This window comes from Pan paniscus, chromosome 14 (genome assembly GCF_029289425.2).
Source record: "Pan paniscus chromosome 14, NHGRI_mPanPan1-v2.0_pri, whole genome shotgun sequence".
Lineage (NCBI taxonomy): Eukaryota > Metazoa > Chordata > Mammalia > Primates > Hominidae > Pan > Pan paniscus.
In genome coordinates, this window is record NC_073263.2 from 80241102 (window position 1) to 80260375 (window position 19274).

The following is a 19274-nucleotide window of genomic DNA, read 5'->3' on the forward strand; positions in this document are numbered from 1 at the left end:
AAAGGTTAGGGTTTTTATAAATGGGCTAGTGAGGAGTGGGGGGGGGGGTGGGGAACTTATCTTCCTAAGGCCCAAAGATTTAGTTGGGGCCAGGTGTGCTGTCTGCATAGAGCAGAGATTTCTATCAGTTCTCACCCCATTCACTCCGTTCCTTGATTATGTAGGCAGACTCTTTTCTTTTTTTTTTTTTTGAGACGGAGTCTAGCTGTGTCGCCCAGGCTGGAGTGCAATGGCTCAATCTCGGCTCACTGCAACCTCCGCCTCCCGGGTTCAAGCAATTCTCCCACATCAACCTCCCTAGTAGCTGAGATTACAGGCGCGCGCCATCATGCCCGGCTTTTTTGTGTGTGTTTTTGTAGAGACGGGGTTTCACCATGTTGGCCAGGCTGGTCTCGCACTCCTGACCTCAGGTGATCTGCCTGCCTCAGCCTCCCAAAGTGCTGGGATTACAGGCGTGAGCCACGGCGGCCGGCCGTAGGCAAACTCTTCGTCTGTGCTGCTTTGTTTTGCTTATCTAGGAGTGAGGGTTTCTGTGTCTGTTCCCAGACATCTTCTTGCAGCTGCAGGTATCGCCCCCACCTCATCCCAGAGTCCGCTTTTAGCTTCCCTATCTTAGTGTGCCTAAAGAGAAAGGAATGTGCTTATTAAGGCCCACTGTTTTTACTGGGGCCCATTGTATGAGTGTGAAGTTTGGTGATTACCCAGGAGACTCTCCGACTCTTGTGCCCAACCTGTTTATCTGTGTTTTTACAGCCTGCTCTTTCAGGCTGTTCTTTGTTAGAAGAAAAGTGATTTCTTTGAACTGCATGAGGTTAGAAAATTTCTTAGCTGCTTTTTGTTAGAAGGACAGTTTTCTGCCGGGGACTCTCTTTACCCTGTCTACCTAATAATTTCTTTCTGTCTCCTATAAGTATTTCCTGCCTCAGGAATGGAATCACTAACTGCCTTTCGGGGAATTGGGCGACGACTTCTGGCTACTTCCTGCTGGAGAGGGGCGTGGTATGGGAACAGCAGCTAGGGCTCATCCTGGGGTTGATTTAAGGGTCCCTGGTAGAAAAGCCGTTTTATTTTTGGCCTCATTTGCAGCACCATTTAAAGCTTGATGGTTTCCAGGTGAGAAGAGATAAACTTTGCAAGGAGGTTTAGAATATAGGGTTTAAATATGAGCATTAAGACTACCGTTATTAGTGGAGGCACTATAGGCCATAACCATGACAACAGAGTTTTCTACCTGTGAGCCATTTAGATGGGTTGTGGGTTGTGCTGTTGTAAGTGGGTGTATGGGGCTTGTCTTTGTTAAGCTTTCTTGGTTTTACTTCCACCCCCGCCCCCACCCCCCGCGCAAAAAAAAAAAAAAAGGAAACTTTGGGTTATAGGTTACCCAGCAGGATGGATAGGATAATTGCCCAGAACTAGAACATTGTTCTGGATTTTTACTTTACCCGTCCCTTTCTGTTTCCTTTGAGCCACAGCTGAAGATTGGTGGTTGGCTTATAGGAAAAAACTTGGTTAGTTTAAAATGTAGGCAAGAATTTAAAAATGACTAATGAGACTAGAAGTTAATGACAGATGTATGATAAGTTTTGTTTGTTTGTTTGTTTGTTTTTTTGCGACGGAGTCTCTCTCTGTCCCCCAGGCTGGAGTGCAGTGGCGAGATCTCGGCTCACTGCAAGCTCCGCCTCCCAGGTTCACGCCATTCTCCTGCCTCAGCCTCCCGAGTAGCTGTGACTACAGGCATCCGCCACCACATCCGGCTAATTTTTTGTATTTTTAGTAGAGACGGGGTTTCACTGTGTTAGCCAGGATGGTCTCGATCTGCTGACCTCGTGATCCGCCCGTCTCGGCCTCCCAAAGTGCTGGGATTACAGGCGTGAGCCACCGCGCCCGGCCGATAAGTTTTAAAACATAATTTATGGCCAGGCACGGTGGCTCACGCCTGTAATCCCAGCACTTTGGGAGGCGGAGGCCGGCGGATCGCGAGGTCAGGAGATAGAGACCATCCTGGCTAACACGGTGAAACCCCGTCTCTACTAAAAACACAAAAAAATTAGCTGGGCATGGTGGCGGGCCACCATGTAGTCCCAGCTACTCGGGAGGCTGAGGCAGGAGAATGGCGTGAACCCGGGAGGCGGAGCTTGCGGTGAGCCGAGATGTGCCACTGCACTCCAGCCTAGGCAACAGAGTGAGACTCCATCTCAAACAAACAACAACAACAAAAATAATAATTTCTCCCTCTCCAGTCATCATTTTTGTTAAAAACAACTTATGATAGGACTGAGCTGTTTGCAAAATAAACTTTAGTCTTATACTTGGCCTGATTATTTGCATAAAGTGCAGCAAGAATAATTACCTCTATACAGGCCTTTTTGATTGACTTTGATGGAACTCTGTTCCACAAGGAATCTTAGATAGGATTTTTAAAACCAAGCCCAGACATGGGTTTGTACCTTTAAATACACATGAGTTGGGTAAACTTTCTTCCTGATGTTCCAGAAGCATGGAGTTTTTGGCCTATTAGAAAGTGACATTCTTTACTTACCACAGGTCAGGAACCCCCCCGTACAGAGACTGTGTAGACAAGTATGAGGTCAGTTTTTTTAAGAGGCTTTTATTGGCTTTGCAAGTCAAGCTTGCTTCACACCCTTCCAGTCAAAGCTTTGGTAAAACAACCAGTTTTTCCCATTGTGTTTTGTTGCAAAAGAGAATGGATTCTTGTTGCACTTATGCAAACAACTATATTGTTGTAATTTAAGAATACTTATAATTAGTTTCCAAATGTTAGAGGAACTAGGCAGAGAGAAACAAACATGCTTTAAATCTTGTTTATGGGAGTATAACTTGTTTAGTTGTTGAAAACTTTTAAGACAGTTTCCTTGACTTTGAAAAACAAAATAAGGATTAGCAGTGTTCCAAGCATAAATTAAGAATATTGCCTTAGTTTTCTATTAGTTTAGTCCATTTTGTTAACTCTTGTTCTGCTTGATATTCATAAACATTTTAGGTTTTTAATGAGTCCTGTACATTTTTCTGTTATTAGAAACCTGCATTTATTATTAGAATTATTAGAGCACCTGTTAAGGTTTCACAGCTTGATTATAAACCGTATTCTGAAGAGAATTAAAACAAGACAACAATTGTCTGTAAATGACAAAAATGTCCAGTTTGGATACAGTCAGAAACACAATTGACAAAGAAATTTGGTTATTTTTGTGGTTGACAATAACACAACATAACAACCTTAACTGTGACTGATAGCACATATTTAGACATTAGACATCCCATACAGTTTTGGAACACATGCTAATATTATTCCCTAAATATAACCTGAAGAGTATTAGACATTATTTTGGCAATTCCATGTACCTAAACATGTTAAATAATTCTGTTTACTTTTCTTCCAGATGCTCCAGGGGCCCTCTGCAGCACCCGAAAGCTAAGGGATTAGGAAAGACAAGCTTGAGACTAAAGTTTGATTTGGGAAACCTGTTAAATATGTTTAGAATTTAAAACACTTGATATTATGAAATAGAATTTTAGATTACCATAAGTTATTTGTTTTGCCAAAATAATGAGTCAAAAATTTGAAACAGCAAAAACCATCCATCAGTCTTTTGTATTACATGAAAATCCTGTTCAAGAGAGAAAGTTAAATTTCACCTTTGCATTAGTTTGCTGTTAATGTTAACCCAAATTTTTAATGAAACCTTACAGACAATCCTATTTAATCTTAACCAGTTTGACTATGAAGTGAGATTTTCACAGACCTTTTATAACTCTCTGCAAGTTTTGCTAAAGAGCAGATTGTCATCTTAAGAAAACCTTGGGCCAGGTGCGGCAGCTGATGCCTGTAATCCCAGCACTTTGGGAGGCCAAGGTGGCCAGATCACGAGGTCAGGAGTTCGAGGCCAGCCTAACCAACATTGAGACATTCTGTCTCTACTAAAAACACAAAAAATTAGCCAGGCGTAGTGGCGTGTGCCTGTAATCCCAGCTACTAAGGAGGCTGAGTCAGGAGCATCACTTGAACCCAGGAGGCGGAGGTTGCAGTGAGCCGACATCAGACCATTGCACTCCAGCCTGGGTGACAGAGCAAGACTCTGTCTCAAAGAAAGAAAGAAAGAAAGAAAGAAAGAAAGAAAGAAAGAAAGAAAGAAAGAAAAACCCAACAACCTTGTTGTGCTTTTATTTTAGTGTTTAATTTACAGAGAAAAAACATATAATACCCTTTTGAATTTAGTTAATATGTTCACACACAGAGTTTCTTTTGCAAGATTTTTACAATCTTTTCATAATTTGCTTAAACTCTTCACTTTATTTTATTTAATTTAAGACAATCCTTTATTTCTAGGCAAAATGTACATTTCCATGCCTTTTTATATTCTTTAAATAAAAACACCTTTTACTGGTTTTTACACACCTCGCATGTAGATTTATATTCAGTAGTTTCAATTACATGTCATAATGGTAACTCTTAGCAATTTTCAACTTTAATGTAAAACCCAGTAGGTTGTTTTAATTATGTGCTAGATGTGGATAAAGTTTGACTTCTTTTAGCATAGTTAGGGGCATGGTTGCTTCCATATGTTCCCAGGCCTTACCAATTGTGAAGCAAGCAAGTTGACAGTTTTTAAAGGCTAAAGAAGTAGTTTACAACCTCAAAACATTTAGCAAACCTGTAGTATCTGACCTGCCTAATTTAGACCACATTTTTACACCTTGAAGACATTTGTATTTTACCAATAATTTCTAAAACTATTTTTATTTTTAAAGATTAAAGTTACGTGAACTGAAAGGTACCACAGCTTTTACTTTTCCCTTAAAAATATTTGATTTAAGCACTTACGTTCTTAGCCCAATTAATTAGAGCTCTTTTTAAATAGACATTACACTCATAGCACATATATAACCACACAGACCAACAGAAGAAGATCCAGTTCTTATAAGATTTTTTATTTGCTAATTTCTCAATTGGATTATTGGCCTCCTGGTGAGACCCTTTAAGAAAAGAGCTAGGAATACAATTTCCAGGGCCTAGCAGACAAACATACCCAGAAGACAAAGACAGATTTTGAGAGGTCCTTATTCACCTCTAATTCCAGGGGTTCCATGAAGAAACCAGATTTTTTCCAAAATGGGATTTGTGGTGTCTTTTCTGTTTTCCCAAGGAGTCCTAGGCCACCAGAAGTCATTCTATGGCCTTTCATGCATGTACCAAGAGTGGCAAGCAACAGTGGAAAAAGTAATTCGGTTGACAGAAAAAAACCTCTTCCAGAAAAACAAGATTTATGAAGAGAAAAACATAAAGGCCTTTTAAATATACCCATTAAAAAGAAAAGCCTTACCAAGGACTCCCATATCCTTGCTATCTGCCTAAGTGATTTCTTCTTAACTCTTATATCACAACCCCCAATGTGAAAGTATCTGAAGATAGTATTTAGATAGTAATTAAAGATAAATGAGGTCATAAGGGTGAGGACCTCATCTTATAGGACTGTGGCCTTCTAAGAAGAGGAAGAGAGATCAGAGCTCTCTTACTCCCCACCATGTCAGGATGTAGGAGAAAAGCAGAAGAGGGCTGTCTACAAGCCAAGGAGAGAGCCCTCAGCAAAATCCAAGCATATTGTCACTCTGAAAAGACTTCCAGGCTCCAGGACTGTGAGAAAATAAGTTTCTGTTGATTAAGCCATCCAGTCTATGGTATTTTGTTATGGCAGGCTGAACCAAGACACTTTTTTCCTTATTTATGTCTTTTTCTTACTTATTTATACTTTTTTCTATTTATGATTTTTATTTATGCTTTTCTGATTTTCTTAAACTTAAAAATTACTTTCATAACCACAAGTTTTAACAGTAAAAAAAAATCAACCTTAAAAGGATCATCATTATACTATATTTTACTAAATATGTGACCTATGTTATCTTTATAGTGAGAACAATTCAAGGAAAATCCACATGAAAACCAAATTTCAATTCAATTTTATGGAAATATATTGAGGACCTGCTGGGTCTAGCCAAAGACCTAACAAGTGAGTGCTATACTTAACGGCCTCACACAAATCTCATACCTGTCTTTCAACAGTTATAACACATACCATTTCTGTCCTTCATGAACTTAAATGGTGACTTGCAGAATTGTTTTTGGTCTCCCTAGAGTATTCCTTGAGATTAATGTAGCTGTGAAAAATTTATAATAGTGGTCACCAAAATCTGCTTCTCCTCCCCTTCCTGGAAGACAGTTATATTTACAGTCCTATTGAAGTTGTCTTGATCATGGTGCTTTCTTTGGCCAATGAAATATGAGTAGAAGTAATAGAGATAGGTGTCTTCCACATTCAAACTTTAGAAGTATGTGTCTACTTCCTCATGCCACTTTTTCTTTTGCTGTGAGTACTGGAAGTATGTCAGTAGAGGCTTCTCTGTAAGCCTGGCTCCTACAGTGAAGGCAGCATAGAGAAGAAACTCAAGCCACATGCAACAGGCTTGAAACATAAGTTAGAAATAAATCTTTACTGTTATAAGCCACTGACATTTTGGGGTGACTTTTTCCAATAGCTACAAATGCTAGCTCATCCTTCCAATACAACAGCCCTGCCCTCTAAGTGCTCATGTTCTGTGAGACCATATATGTGTCTCTGTCTATGTATACAGTACAGGCTAGCCCTTTCTTGGAAAAATATGTGCTGAACACAGATAAACCACATAGATTTTATTTCAGGGGGATCTTGCTACCCTACTTGTTGGGAGAATTGTCAGCAGACACTCTTCAACCTTCGTCCCCTTCAGGGTTGGCCTCAACTACAGAGAACTATCTCAATCAAGGTCATATTCTTCTGGGGGTGGCTCTCACCTGGAGACTAATGGAGGCAGGGATATAAAGGCTCGGCTATTTGGAGACAATGCAAGACAACTGTAATGGGTGACTTTAGCTGTAGAGCTCCCTGTGGGATCTGATGAAGTGTTGATGGGTCTGCATCCCAGCTTGACTTCTTTCTGTTCCCTACCCTACTTCCCTCTCCTACCCTTTCACTGGTATTGGTCACAAGGGCACTTCCTGACAAACCTCCTGCATGTTCAACTCTGTCTCAGAATCAGCTTCCCAGAGAACTCGACCTGCAACAATGTACCTTGATCTTGGTTTCTGGTACTTAGGATATGCATGTGTGTGCATGCATGTGCTCATGTGTGCATTAATGGACACGTATGTTTAATTATCTGTGCATCTAATCCTGGCTTCATGGATATCTCCATAATTATTCTATAAAGAAACAACTGGGTTTAAGAAACAACAATAGGAAAGAAGAAAGGAAAGGAAGAAAGGAGGGAGAGAAGAAGAAAGGAGGGAAGGAGAGAGCAAGAAAGAAAGAGAGAGAATGAGAAAGAGAGAGATTGAAAGAGAATTGAGAGACATTTCCAGCCCAAATTTCACTTCTTTGTCCTTGTCCCAAATTCTACATGGATGTATTTGACACTGGGCTTTTACCTCCCATTTCTCCTGGTTTTCACTGGAATATCCTACTTATCTTTATGCTTTCTCTCTCTGACCCCACATTAGGACAACCTAAACACATTTTACTGTAAGGGTATTGACTACACATTCGATTCTCAGCAGTCTCAGCATTAACTACCCTGGGAATCCAGGAGGTAGAAGGTTACCTTGGCACCACACCTTACCTACCTGTATGACAGAAGGCAAGTCATCGCACCTCTGTGGGCCTCAGTACTCTCAGCTGCATGTCAAGGAGATTGGGCAAAACAACCTCCAAAAGTTTTTTCAGGTCTTAAAAGAAGCCTAAAACATTGAATCTAATTGCTAAATCTAATTAGAGCATAAAAACAGCTACCAAATATAGAAGTTCCTCTTATAGTTCTAGGGAGGGTATAAGTGGCTGAGGAATTCCAAGGGACCAGTGGGACACCCAAGAGCTTTGGGACATGGATGGAAGCATCAGAAGAACACTGTAAATGGTGCCATCATTCTTCACAGTTGGCATTATGTTGGTAAACTCAGCTTGCTTCAGATTTGACTCTCAGCTTTGAAAGTCCAGAAACTGCAATATATCAGTTCAGTCAATACTTACCAGGTTCACTTTAATCAAACTGACCACCACAGATACATAAAGAATAATGCAAATACATGAATTTACAAAGAAGGAAACCTCTTTCTGGTGACTTGCATCTTTAATTTAGCAGCCATTACTTTAGAGCAAAGGAAAATGGAGAGTCTGGAGGTTATGCTGTTTCTGGGGTGCGAGAATTCTATAGAGTTAGGACCAAGGAGACTTCTCCTCTCTGATCTTTGCAATCAGTAGCTCTCTCTGTTGGAGTGGGTTGGGCACACACCTACTGAAAATAGGCTTTTGTGCCTCAGGGTCTTCCCACTTTCCCCCTTTGGTTACCCGTTTGTTCTTGAAATAGGTCATTATTACTGATCAGCTGCAGCCCCTCTATTCCTGTGGGCCTCAGAGACTATCTTCTTCTAGAAGGTATGTTAGAGATGCAAGTTTGTCTTTCAGAAGCAGACTTGGTTTTTATGTTGAAAGTCATTGAAGGAAACTCCTTATCAACTACAGGTGTATAAGAAGGACTTCTCAGAAGTCAAAAGGCAGGGCCCCTTTTTTGGTTTTTGATTTTTATTTTTTAAGCTCCTCAGTATACTTTTTTTTTTAATGAAAGAAAATGCCAACACAGTATTACAGTATTGTAGTATATTTTGAAGATTTACATTTAACAAATGAATTTCTTTAACACAAAAATATAATGTAACAAAGTTAGTTCACACTGTCCAAGATAATTATAGGATTTGTTGTAGAATATTAAGTCCTGGGCACTACAAGAAGTGCTGTCTTGGGAAGTTTTTGGGTTTTTTCAATCCAGGGGTCACATCTCCATCAGTGGATCATGAAATCAATTAGTGGGTGAACAGCAGAGCAAACAAGAGCAGGTTCAGGTGTAAAAAAACTCCTTCACCTCTCTCCCCCAAGCCAGGGTGGATGGGTTGAAAATTTTTATGTGGGATTTGTATTTTCTCCTCACTCCCACCAGCCCGCAAAACCTTAGTAATTTATACTGACTCTATCCACATTTCTCATCCCCTCATCTTCACCTGATTGCAACCTATACTTTAAGAAACTTTCCAGAAAAGAGAATGGAATACAAATACACAGTGCATTGCATGTGGTAATGGTAAGTATGGCTTTGTGCTGGTTGTTATGTACAATAAATTTCTGACTGTGGTTTACACTAAAAAATTTCAGAGCCGGTATCGTAGTATACAAGTTTAGGATGAATGATCAGCATGTCCCTACAATGAAGTATTTACATTCTTTCTGAGATGATGTTAAATGTCAAAACTTGGATCATCTGATAAATGCAAGACTTGGGCCAAATTAATCTTCTAGTATTCCCCCACCCATCCACCCTAAGCAAGAAGGTGTTTACCAACCCAGTGGTGCCTTGATTAACCACTTTTTTTTCTGTCCCCATTCTCTCCTCGCCTCACCCCTCCACCAAAACATAAAGTTAAACATTATATATTTTCAAGAAATAGTCTCAACTTTATTGCTCTGACTTTGCAAAAACTGAGTGCAAACAAAAGAAAAGAGTATGACTTTTGTTGTAATTTCTTTCTCAGACACAAAATTCTAGCAGTGCTTGATATGGTTTGGATGTGTCCTCACCCAAATCTCATCTTGAATTATAGCTCCAATAATTCCCACATGTTGTAGGAGGACCCGGTAGGAGATAGTTGAATCGCGGGGGCAGTTTTCCCTGTACTGTTATTGCCGTAGTGAATAAGTCTCACAAGATCTGATGGTTTTATAAGGGGAAACCCCTTTCACTTGTTTCTCATTCTGTCTTGACTGCTGCCATGTAATACATGTCTTTTGCCTTCCTCCATGATTGTGAGGTCTCCTCAGTCAAGTGGAACTGAGTCAATGAAACCTCTTGTTCTTTTTCTTTTTTCTTTCCTTTTTTTTTTGTTTGAAACAGAGTCTCACTTTGTCACCTAGGCTGGAGTGCAGTGGTGTGATTTCAGCTCACTGCAACCTCCACCTCCCAGGCTCAAGCAATTCTCCTGCCTCAGCCTCCTGAGTAGCTGGGATTACAGGCACAGGCCACTATGCCCAGCTAATTTTTGTATTTTTAGTAAAGATGGTGTTTCACTATGTTGGCCAGGCCGGTCTCGAACTCCTGACTTCAAGTGATCTTCCCAAAGTGCTAGGATTATAGGCGTGAGCCACTGTGCTCGGCATATCTATTTTTCTTTGTAAATGACCCAATTTTGGATATGTCTTTATAAGCAGCCTGAAAACAGACTAATACAGTACTGCAAAAGGTAACCCAATGTGAATAGTGGTTCAGCCCCGCAGGCATTCTGCAGTGTGTGCTATGTGTTCTTAGCAACAAACCTTATAGATAGTCATTCTCTCTGTTTTATAGTTCAGAGAATTGAGGTTCAGAGAGGTAACAAAGCTACATAGCTGTTAAATGCCATTGATGGATTTTCTGATATGTGTTCCAGTGGCTGCTCATTCACCAATCATTTGTCAAGGATGCACTATGTCCTGGAAACTGTGTATTAGGAAACCTGGAAAATATTAAATTGAGACATAGCGTCTGCCCTCAGAGAGCTTGAGTCACTCTGTGGCTATAGATATATTTCATACTTAATCAAATATAGTAAGATAATATAGCCATAACAGCCATTACTTATGGAGCATTAACTTTGGGCCAGGCATGAAGTCTGCATTGTGCTGTGGGCATCCTGTGGAGAAGTCTCCTTTAAGGGTAGGGATCAGGTAAGTTTTGCCATCTCTAAGAAATAGTGGTTAGAATATTCAGCAGCAAACAAGGACAGCAAAGCCCTCAGGACAGAGGAGACTGCCTGTGCAGAGAAATTGGCTGGGTGAAAGAGTGCCCTTTGTCATGGGGATGCAAGCAAGGGAAAGAGAGTTGGGAAGATTTCAGGATTACTAGCTTGGACAACAAGTGTTGGGGTAAGACATAAGCAATCACTGAATTTTGTAAGTTTACTCGAGATTCAGTATTGTGGAATGATCTCACTTATCTGTGGAATCTAAAAAAGTTAAACTCAAGGTCAGTGGCTCTCACCTGTAATGCCAGCACTTTGAGGGGCTGAGGCGGGAGGATCGCTTGAGCCCAGGAGTTTGAAGCTGCAATAAGCTATGATGGTGTGACTGCACTCCAGTCTGGGTGACAGAGCAAGACCCCATATCTTAAAACAAACAAACAGACAGACAGACAAAACGAAAAGAGAGCAATGTAGCTCTGCTGTAAACAGTTGGGAAACAGCTGCAACTGATAGTCCCTGCTGGCATGCTGCTATTAAGGACAGGCATGCTCAGTACCTGGAGAAGCCATGTTGAGGTTTGCAAGGCTAAGTACTGGAGCATCAGGCTTTGCAGGCCAGGCCTGAGATAGACATAAGAAAGCAGGCCTGTTTCCGCTAGTTAGTTTATTGCAATTCATTTTTGTAGCAGGGGGAAAATATCAGCAGGTTATCTTCCTTGCTCTCAAAAGGAGATTAGGAAGCTCCATTTTGAATTTCTTAGGTTTTATATGCTATTGGTATGTATATAGCAACCCTCCTATAATTGGCAGCCTTTAGTTTATTAGTGTGTTTGTGTTTTTAAAAACTGCCAAAGTGTTGTTCAAAGTGGTTTATCTTTTACATTTTCATCAACAATGTATGGGAATTCCAGTTGCTCCACATCCTCACCAACAAGCAGTACAGTCAGGCTTTTATAAGTTTAGCCATTGTACTAGGTGTGTAGTGGCATCTATTATGCTATTAATTTACATTTCCTGAAAGGATCTTTTCATATGTTTATTAGCCATTCATATGTCTTCTTTGATGAAGTGACTGCTCAAATCTTTTACCCATTTTTAAAATTTCATGTTCGTTTTCATTTTTAGTTGTAAGAGTTTGTTATATATTCTAGATACATACATATCCTTTATCAGATATGTGTTTTGCAATTACTTTTTTCCAGTTTGTGACTTGTCTTTTGATTTTCTTAACAATCTGTTTTGCAGAGGAAAAGTATTTAACTTTGATGAAGTTGTTCTTTCTCCTTCCCTATCTCTTTGATTCCTTCAAGTCTAGAAGTGGGGCAGATTCTTTTATCCTACCTTGGCTGATGTGTGAGCAGGACCACGTCACATTGTTCCCTAGTTTAGTTCTGGCATTCCCCCTTTCTATATGTTTTTGATTCCCTGGTTTCTGTAGGAAGGAATTAAAGCATAGAGTGAAGGAGCCTCAGGTAAGATGAAAGCTTTATGGGACAATCATCAGAACTTAAATTCACCCCAGACCAGCATTCAACCCACTCCAAAGGATTCTTTTTTGTTTGTTTTTTTGAGATGGAGTCTCATTCTGTTGCCCATGGTGGAGTGCAGTGGCATGATCTTGGCTCACTGCAACCTCCACCTCCTGGGTTCAAACAATTCTCCTGCTTCAGCCTCCAGAGTAGCTGGAATTACAGGCATATGCCACCACACCCAGCTTGGTTTTTTTTTTTTTTTTTTTTTTTGTACTTTTAGTGGAAACGGGGTTTCACCACATTGGCCAGGCTGGTCTCAGACTTCAGACCTCAAGTGATCCACCCACCTTAGCCTCCCAAAGTGCTGGGATTACAGGCATGAGCCATAGTCCCTGGCCTGAATTTTAAGAGAGCTTCTTTTCTATTCAATGGAAGGAGATTCTTTGACAAGAAATTTTCTCCATAACTCACATTTTGCAATGATGTAAAATGTGAGTTATGGAGCAAGCCAGGGAAGACTTGAGTCTCAGCTGTGTCACTTGTGGTAGTAGATTTCTTTAAAGGACTCCTCTAGTGATTTTAAAGTATTGAATACTCCTGATCTATTTGCCTCGTAACCTAAAAGCTTCAAGTTAAAGCGACAACAAGTTTTCTTTTTTGACTAATCATTATTTAGAGAGAAAGTCAAGATAAGCATTAATTTCCAGAAAGATGTCTGGAATATCCTTTAAAAATAATAATTTGTGTTTCTCTGAAAACTGTTTCTAAAAATATGTTCCTATGTCAGAATCATTTGAGTAAAAAGAGCTATTAGTCTCCAACCCCCCACTTACAGAATCAGAATTTCTAGGCTGCCGGTCTCCATGTGATTCTTATGTACACTCAAATTTGAAAATCATGGACAGAAATGTCGTTTCTTGTATGTGTGTTTAATTATATAATGTGGATGCTGGCCTCTGTGCCAGGGCCACAGGGTCATTGGAAGGCAAAGTTTGTGTTCTATCTCATGCCTTTTACGATAAAAATTACATGCTTCTAAAGAAAGTGTAAGAAAAACAGAAAGAGTTTTCCACACCTGCCTCTGGGAGAGAAGGAGCTAACTTGCAGGATGCTAACTAGCTGGGCCAGATTATTACCTGCTTTAGGCAAGCATGCACCTAAGTCTATTGGCTGCAGGCAACAGAGACCCTAAGGGGCATGGGGCAGAGGCATGTGTGGTTGGGAGGTATTATTTACTGCCTATTCTGCAGGGCTGAGAAAAGTGAGTGTCATTTTATTGAAGTCAGAGAAGTGAAGGAGAATGTCAGAAGACATCTAGAGGTTTGGCTTATGGTTGCAGAGATATAATACATGTTAAAGGATGGCTTTGAAATTATTTTCTAACAAGATAAAAACTTTCCTGTAATTACTTATAGTAACCATTACATTATTACAATGCTAAAAAGAAATGGTATGTATTAGTCCATTTTCACAAAGTTGATAAAGACATACCTGAGACTGGGAAGAAAAGGAGGTTTGATTGGACTCACAGTTGCACATGGCTGGTGAGGCCTCAGAATCATGGTGGGATGCGAAAGGCACTTCTTTCATGGCAGCAGCAAGAGAAAATGAGGAAGAAGCAAAAGTGGAAACCCCTGATAAACCCATCAGATCTACTGAGACTTACTTGCTATCAGGAGAATAGCATGGGAAAGATCGGCCCCTATGATTCAATTACCTCTCCCTGGGTCCCTCCCACAACACATGAGAATTCTGGTATATACAATTCAAGTTGAGATTTGGGTGGGGACATAACCAAGCCATATCATGATATTTATCATGAAATATAAAAAAAAGTGCAGACAAATAAGACATGTCTTATATCCATCATGTAAGACCATGCAAAGCCAATAAAACTTTCCAACCACATTGGACATATACTGTCCTTTCCCACCTCCTTACTATTTTCCACATACTTCCCCCTAATTCTTATCAACATTCTGTTTTCCTTTCAAGGATAGATTTGAATACCAGCATTGTCTAACTTAACCCCATCCACAAACCCCATCCTCTAGCTTGAAGTTTCTCCATATCTTGCCACTGTCTATTTTCAACCCTTCCTTTCTGCTTCCTCCCTGCAGGAGCTCATTGCTTTGCTCAAGTATGTCTTCTCGCTGTCTTTGCAATGCCAGGCACAATCTAACATTTGTTTCATTGTAATTATCATTTTTTCCATGGTCTAAAATGTTTTCCTCTTTTCTACTACTTTAACATGACCTATATTTTAAGATCAGAACAAAGTCCTTGTCCTTCTCAACTCCTTTCCTGGCTATGAAAGTCTATTATTATTTCAATCTGTTCAGCTACTTTGAGTCTATAACTCTTCTTTAGCATTTTTGTTATTTATATGATTTATTATCTTTTTAATGAATTTTATCTTTCCAACTAAATTATAAGTTTTTTTATAGGCTGTGTGTCTTCAACTTCTTCATATTCTCCTATGAGTCTGTAATAGCAGTCTTCTAATTCTAATGTTTCATGGTGAAATTCAATATACGAAGGAAAGATTCTACAGGCTGGAGTAATACACAGAGTTATATTCTAATGTGCAGCTTAGTTCAATATCTGGGTCATACTTTCACTTCTGAAATCTCTTACCAGATGGTGAGCATCTAGATGGCGAGGTGTATCATGTATCTTTGTATTACTAGTTGACAGTAAATTAATATTTGTTGAATTAATGATTAGGAAAGAACTTTCTTGTAATATCAGAAATCATGATATACTTCTGCTCCAACCTCATAGCATTGTCTCCTTTTTTTTTTTTTTTTTTTTTGGATGTGCTTTTAAAAACTGTAGTATCAATAGGGCTGCTTAGAACTGGACATAGCACCTCGCATATACCCTGTTATTTCATACCTCTATGTCTTTGCTTATGCAGTTCCTTCTACCTGGAATGCTCTTTCCATCTTTCTTTACTTGGCCAGCTTTAACTCATTCTTCAAGCCCCAGTTCAGAGTAATCTCCTCTAGGAAATCCTACCAGAACCCTTAGGAGTTGTCACTCCTCTATATTTCCAGAGCACCCTCTACACACCTGTATTTTAGCACTTATTATATAGTGCTGAAATGTTCTGTTCACATATCTGTCTCCCTTATTAAACTACACACTCCTCCAGGTTAACACTGTGACATGGCCTGACTGTTATTTGTCAGTATAACCCTTACTTATCCCCCATCTTGCACAGAGTCTTGTATAATATCATAGGCATTCAATAAATGTGGTTCTTAATCAGGAGTGCTTTTGTTTGTCAGGGTTCATTTGGCAGTGCCTGCAGATATTTTTGGTTGTCACAACTGGGAGGGGGTGGGAGTTGCTACTGGCATCTGGTGAGTAGAGGTCAGGGGTGCTGCCAAATATCTTACCATGCACAGGACAGCCTCCACTCCCCTGGAACAAATAATTACGCAGTCTAAAATATCAGTAGTGCTGACGCTAAGAAATTTTGGCTTAAACTGTGAGGTGAAAAAGCGTTGTTTGCTAGAAGCAATGCTTTGGAAATGTTAGAGGACATGTTCTCATCTCTACATTATCTGTTTTTCAGGAAGACTTTTAGATATGCATTAACAGTTGGGAATGAACATCTAATAACAGCAACTTCTGATATGCTAGTGAAATGGCTTGGTGTCTAAGTGTGATCAATGTTGGAAATTAGAAGTTAAAAGCTTTTGTTCATGCAGGGTTCTGTAGGTTTCCTAAAAACCTCTCTACACAACTCTAGGAGTTAGATTCAGCTGAATTTTTTTTTTTTTTTTTTTTTTTGAGACGGAGTCTCGCTCTGTCGCCCAGGCTGGAGTGCAGTGGCGCGATCTCGGCTCACTGCAAGCTCCGCCTCCCGGGTTCACGCCATTCTCCTGCCTCAGCCTCCCGAGTAGCTGGGACTACAGGCGCCCGCTACCACGCCCGGCTAATTTTTTGTATTTTTAGTAGAGACGGGGTTTCACCGTGTTAGCCAGGATGGTCTCGATCTCCTGACCTCGTGATCCGCCCGCCTCGGCCTCCCAAAGTGCTGGGATTACAGGCGTGATCAGCTGAATTTTAAAAGATCAAATCTTTGGATGTGAAAAATCAATCCCACAGGGATTTAGAATAGCTTCTCCTGGTCATTTATGAACTGAACCAGAGAACTTTGTGAATTTTATCTACTAAATGTAGCCATACTCCCACATAAAACTGCAGGGGAACCGTACTTATGCAGGAGAGACTCTGCTATGTAACTGCACGCAAACACAGCTTTCAAATGACTTCAACTCACCTACTTAGACCAAAGAGGCTGTCAGTTAATTTAACAAACTATCCCTGTTCCCTGATCTTTGAGCCATAAAAATTGTTCATCTGCTCAGTCACAGGCCATTTAATTTTGGATGCATCGTTGCCAGTTGGTTACAGTAATTAGCATTCCCTATATTGTGGCGGCTTCCCTGAAGCTATGCTAAGTAGGGTTGCACTTTTGTGTGGAAACATAAGCTGGGTTGTGCAAATGAGCCTGGCCACCCATCTTAGAGACAGAAGCCCTAACTACCGTCTTCTTGGCTCGGGGTGCCTTCCAGGCCCACCTGCAGATCTTATTTACTGATTATTAATGACGAGAACTGTAGGCAGCTGTGAAAGGCACAGCATGGCAACTCAAAACTGCAACTCAAAACTATCCTCTGTGGGACTGTAATTTTCTTGAATGACACCTGACTTCATTTTAATTTCTTTCTTTGCTCCAAATGCACTTGTGCTGGAGAAATGCAATAGAAATTCAATGAGCTCCATGTTTAATAGACAGACTTGCAACATTTGTTGGTGCATCTGTTAGTTTCCTGGCAGAAGTGGGGCATTTGGAGAGGAAATACATGTTTGTGTTTGTTCCAGAGTTGGCACACAACCTATAAGGCGATGATTCAGCAGGGCCTCTGCAGAGGTACCAAAGAACAAGGTTACCTGGTGGTTCACTAGTTGCCAGTCTATGGAGATCCTGTAATACATGGCTTCAAAAATCAAATTTGACTGAATAAATGTTCATCTTCAAACATCATCAGTGTTCATGCTTAGATCATATTTTAATTTCAGTTTAGAGGGACACGGTTTTCTGCATAAATGTCTGAAAATGAATTGGTCTCATTAGGAATGAAAACTGGATTTAGTTTTGTGAAATACCCACCTCTGCACTTTTGTTTGTACATCTGCAGAGTTTTGGTTTCCTCGGAAACCACCATGCAAGAGTTTGTAAGAAGGGTTCACCACACGTTGCTTTATATCCCGGGTGGTTTTATTTCTTTTCTAATATACTAGAAAGTAATATTTCACCAGTAGAATTCATTTTTGCATAGTTAATTTTCAGATTAATAGGACAAACACCTTGAATGTAATTAAGAATAGGTTATGTTGTTTTCTTCTATTTGACGGATGCTAATGCAAATATGGGGCTTTAGCTCATATTAGTTGCGTTCTTGTCTTTTACTGCAAGGCTGAATTGTTCAAATGAATAAAAGCATCTTAAGTTGAAAGTTTGGGGGTAAGGAACTTATACATTTTATGATGGATTAGCCATTTTGCTGTCCTATTTAATCATCATATTCTGTAAGCCTGGTGAACTCCATTAATTAAAAAATGATCTACATAGTCCAGGTACAATTAATCTTTATTTGCATACGTTTTGAGGTAAAATAAACAGTACAAATAGAGAAAAGAACCACTTTCAGCACTTGGTGATGTTGCATGCAGTGGGTGATTATGACTGACCAGATGAAGACGAGGAATACGCAGGTTAGTGTTGTTTTACTTTACATTTCTTAATAGGAATCTACAGAGGATTATTTTCATAAATGTGAACACAAGCACCAAAGCTCAATAAGACCAATGGATTTGGAGCAGAAAAAATAGACCCAAGTCCAGTAATTTCTTCTTTCATTTGTTACCAAAAATAAAGGGAAAAAAGGAAAGACAGGGAATGCCCAGCAGAATAGTTGCAGCAGGAGGAGCAAGGAGAAAAAGGACTTCAGGACCCCATTTTGAAATTCCTTTAGACTACATCACAAGAACTACAGTAACAGAAAAAAAGTGGAACAACTTCTTATTGCCCATGATGTATTTCTGTTCGAGAGGGTATCTTTTAATATCATACCAGGATAGAAAATCTAAGGTCTGCTTCCAATTTCCTGCTACTATTATTCATTTTTTTTAAGGCAACAAAAACAGTCTGTTTTTGATAGGGGAGGAGGAAAGAATGTAAATACTTGTCTAACAGTATTGTGGTGAATGGCCTTTGGAAAGCTTTATTGACAAGCTCAACCTCAATTATAAATGAAGGGAGAGGCAAAGTGTTTGTAAAGGCAGTCTTTTTATTGGGGTCTCCCAGCAGGTTATTCTGTTCAATGTCCAGAATGAATCAGGAAAGTGAGGAATTCAGAGCCTCTAAAATTCTGTGCTTCATTCTGTCATCCTCAATGGCTATGGAGGGTGGGGGGATAAGGCTCTCTGGAGAGTAAGCAATTTCTTAGGTGATTGCAAGGAACTTTTATTTTGGCCAAGAAGACTTTTTGTAGGGGAGTCAGTGGGATAGGAAGAAATAAAAATTCTGAGTTTTTGAACTTCACAAGGCTATTTCTTGTATTGAACAATACATATATTTTGCTCAGTCTCATCTGTTATCAATAACAATTCATACCTCCTAATAGTATCTCAGCAAACTGTATCAAAGGTGGTGAGAAAATAAAATGATGGTAATAGTCATAAAATTATGTAATGTAAGAACTGAAAGGAATCTTTAACATCGTTAAAACACAGAAAATTAATTAATAAGAAGTAAGTTTCTTCCTAGTAAATAAGTAAAACATATTTTTTGCTTTATTGTGGCTTGTTTTCAAAAATTCTCTGAAGTCAATGCTTATCACTGCAATTCTGAGTCAGGGTTTGGGGGATCTAAATCTGGCCCAACTTTCCATGAGGACAATATTCAATACT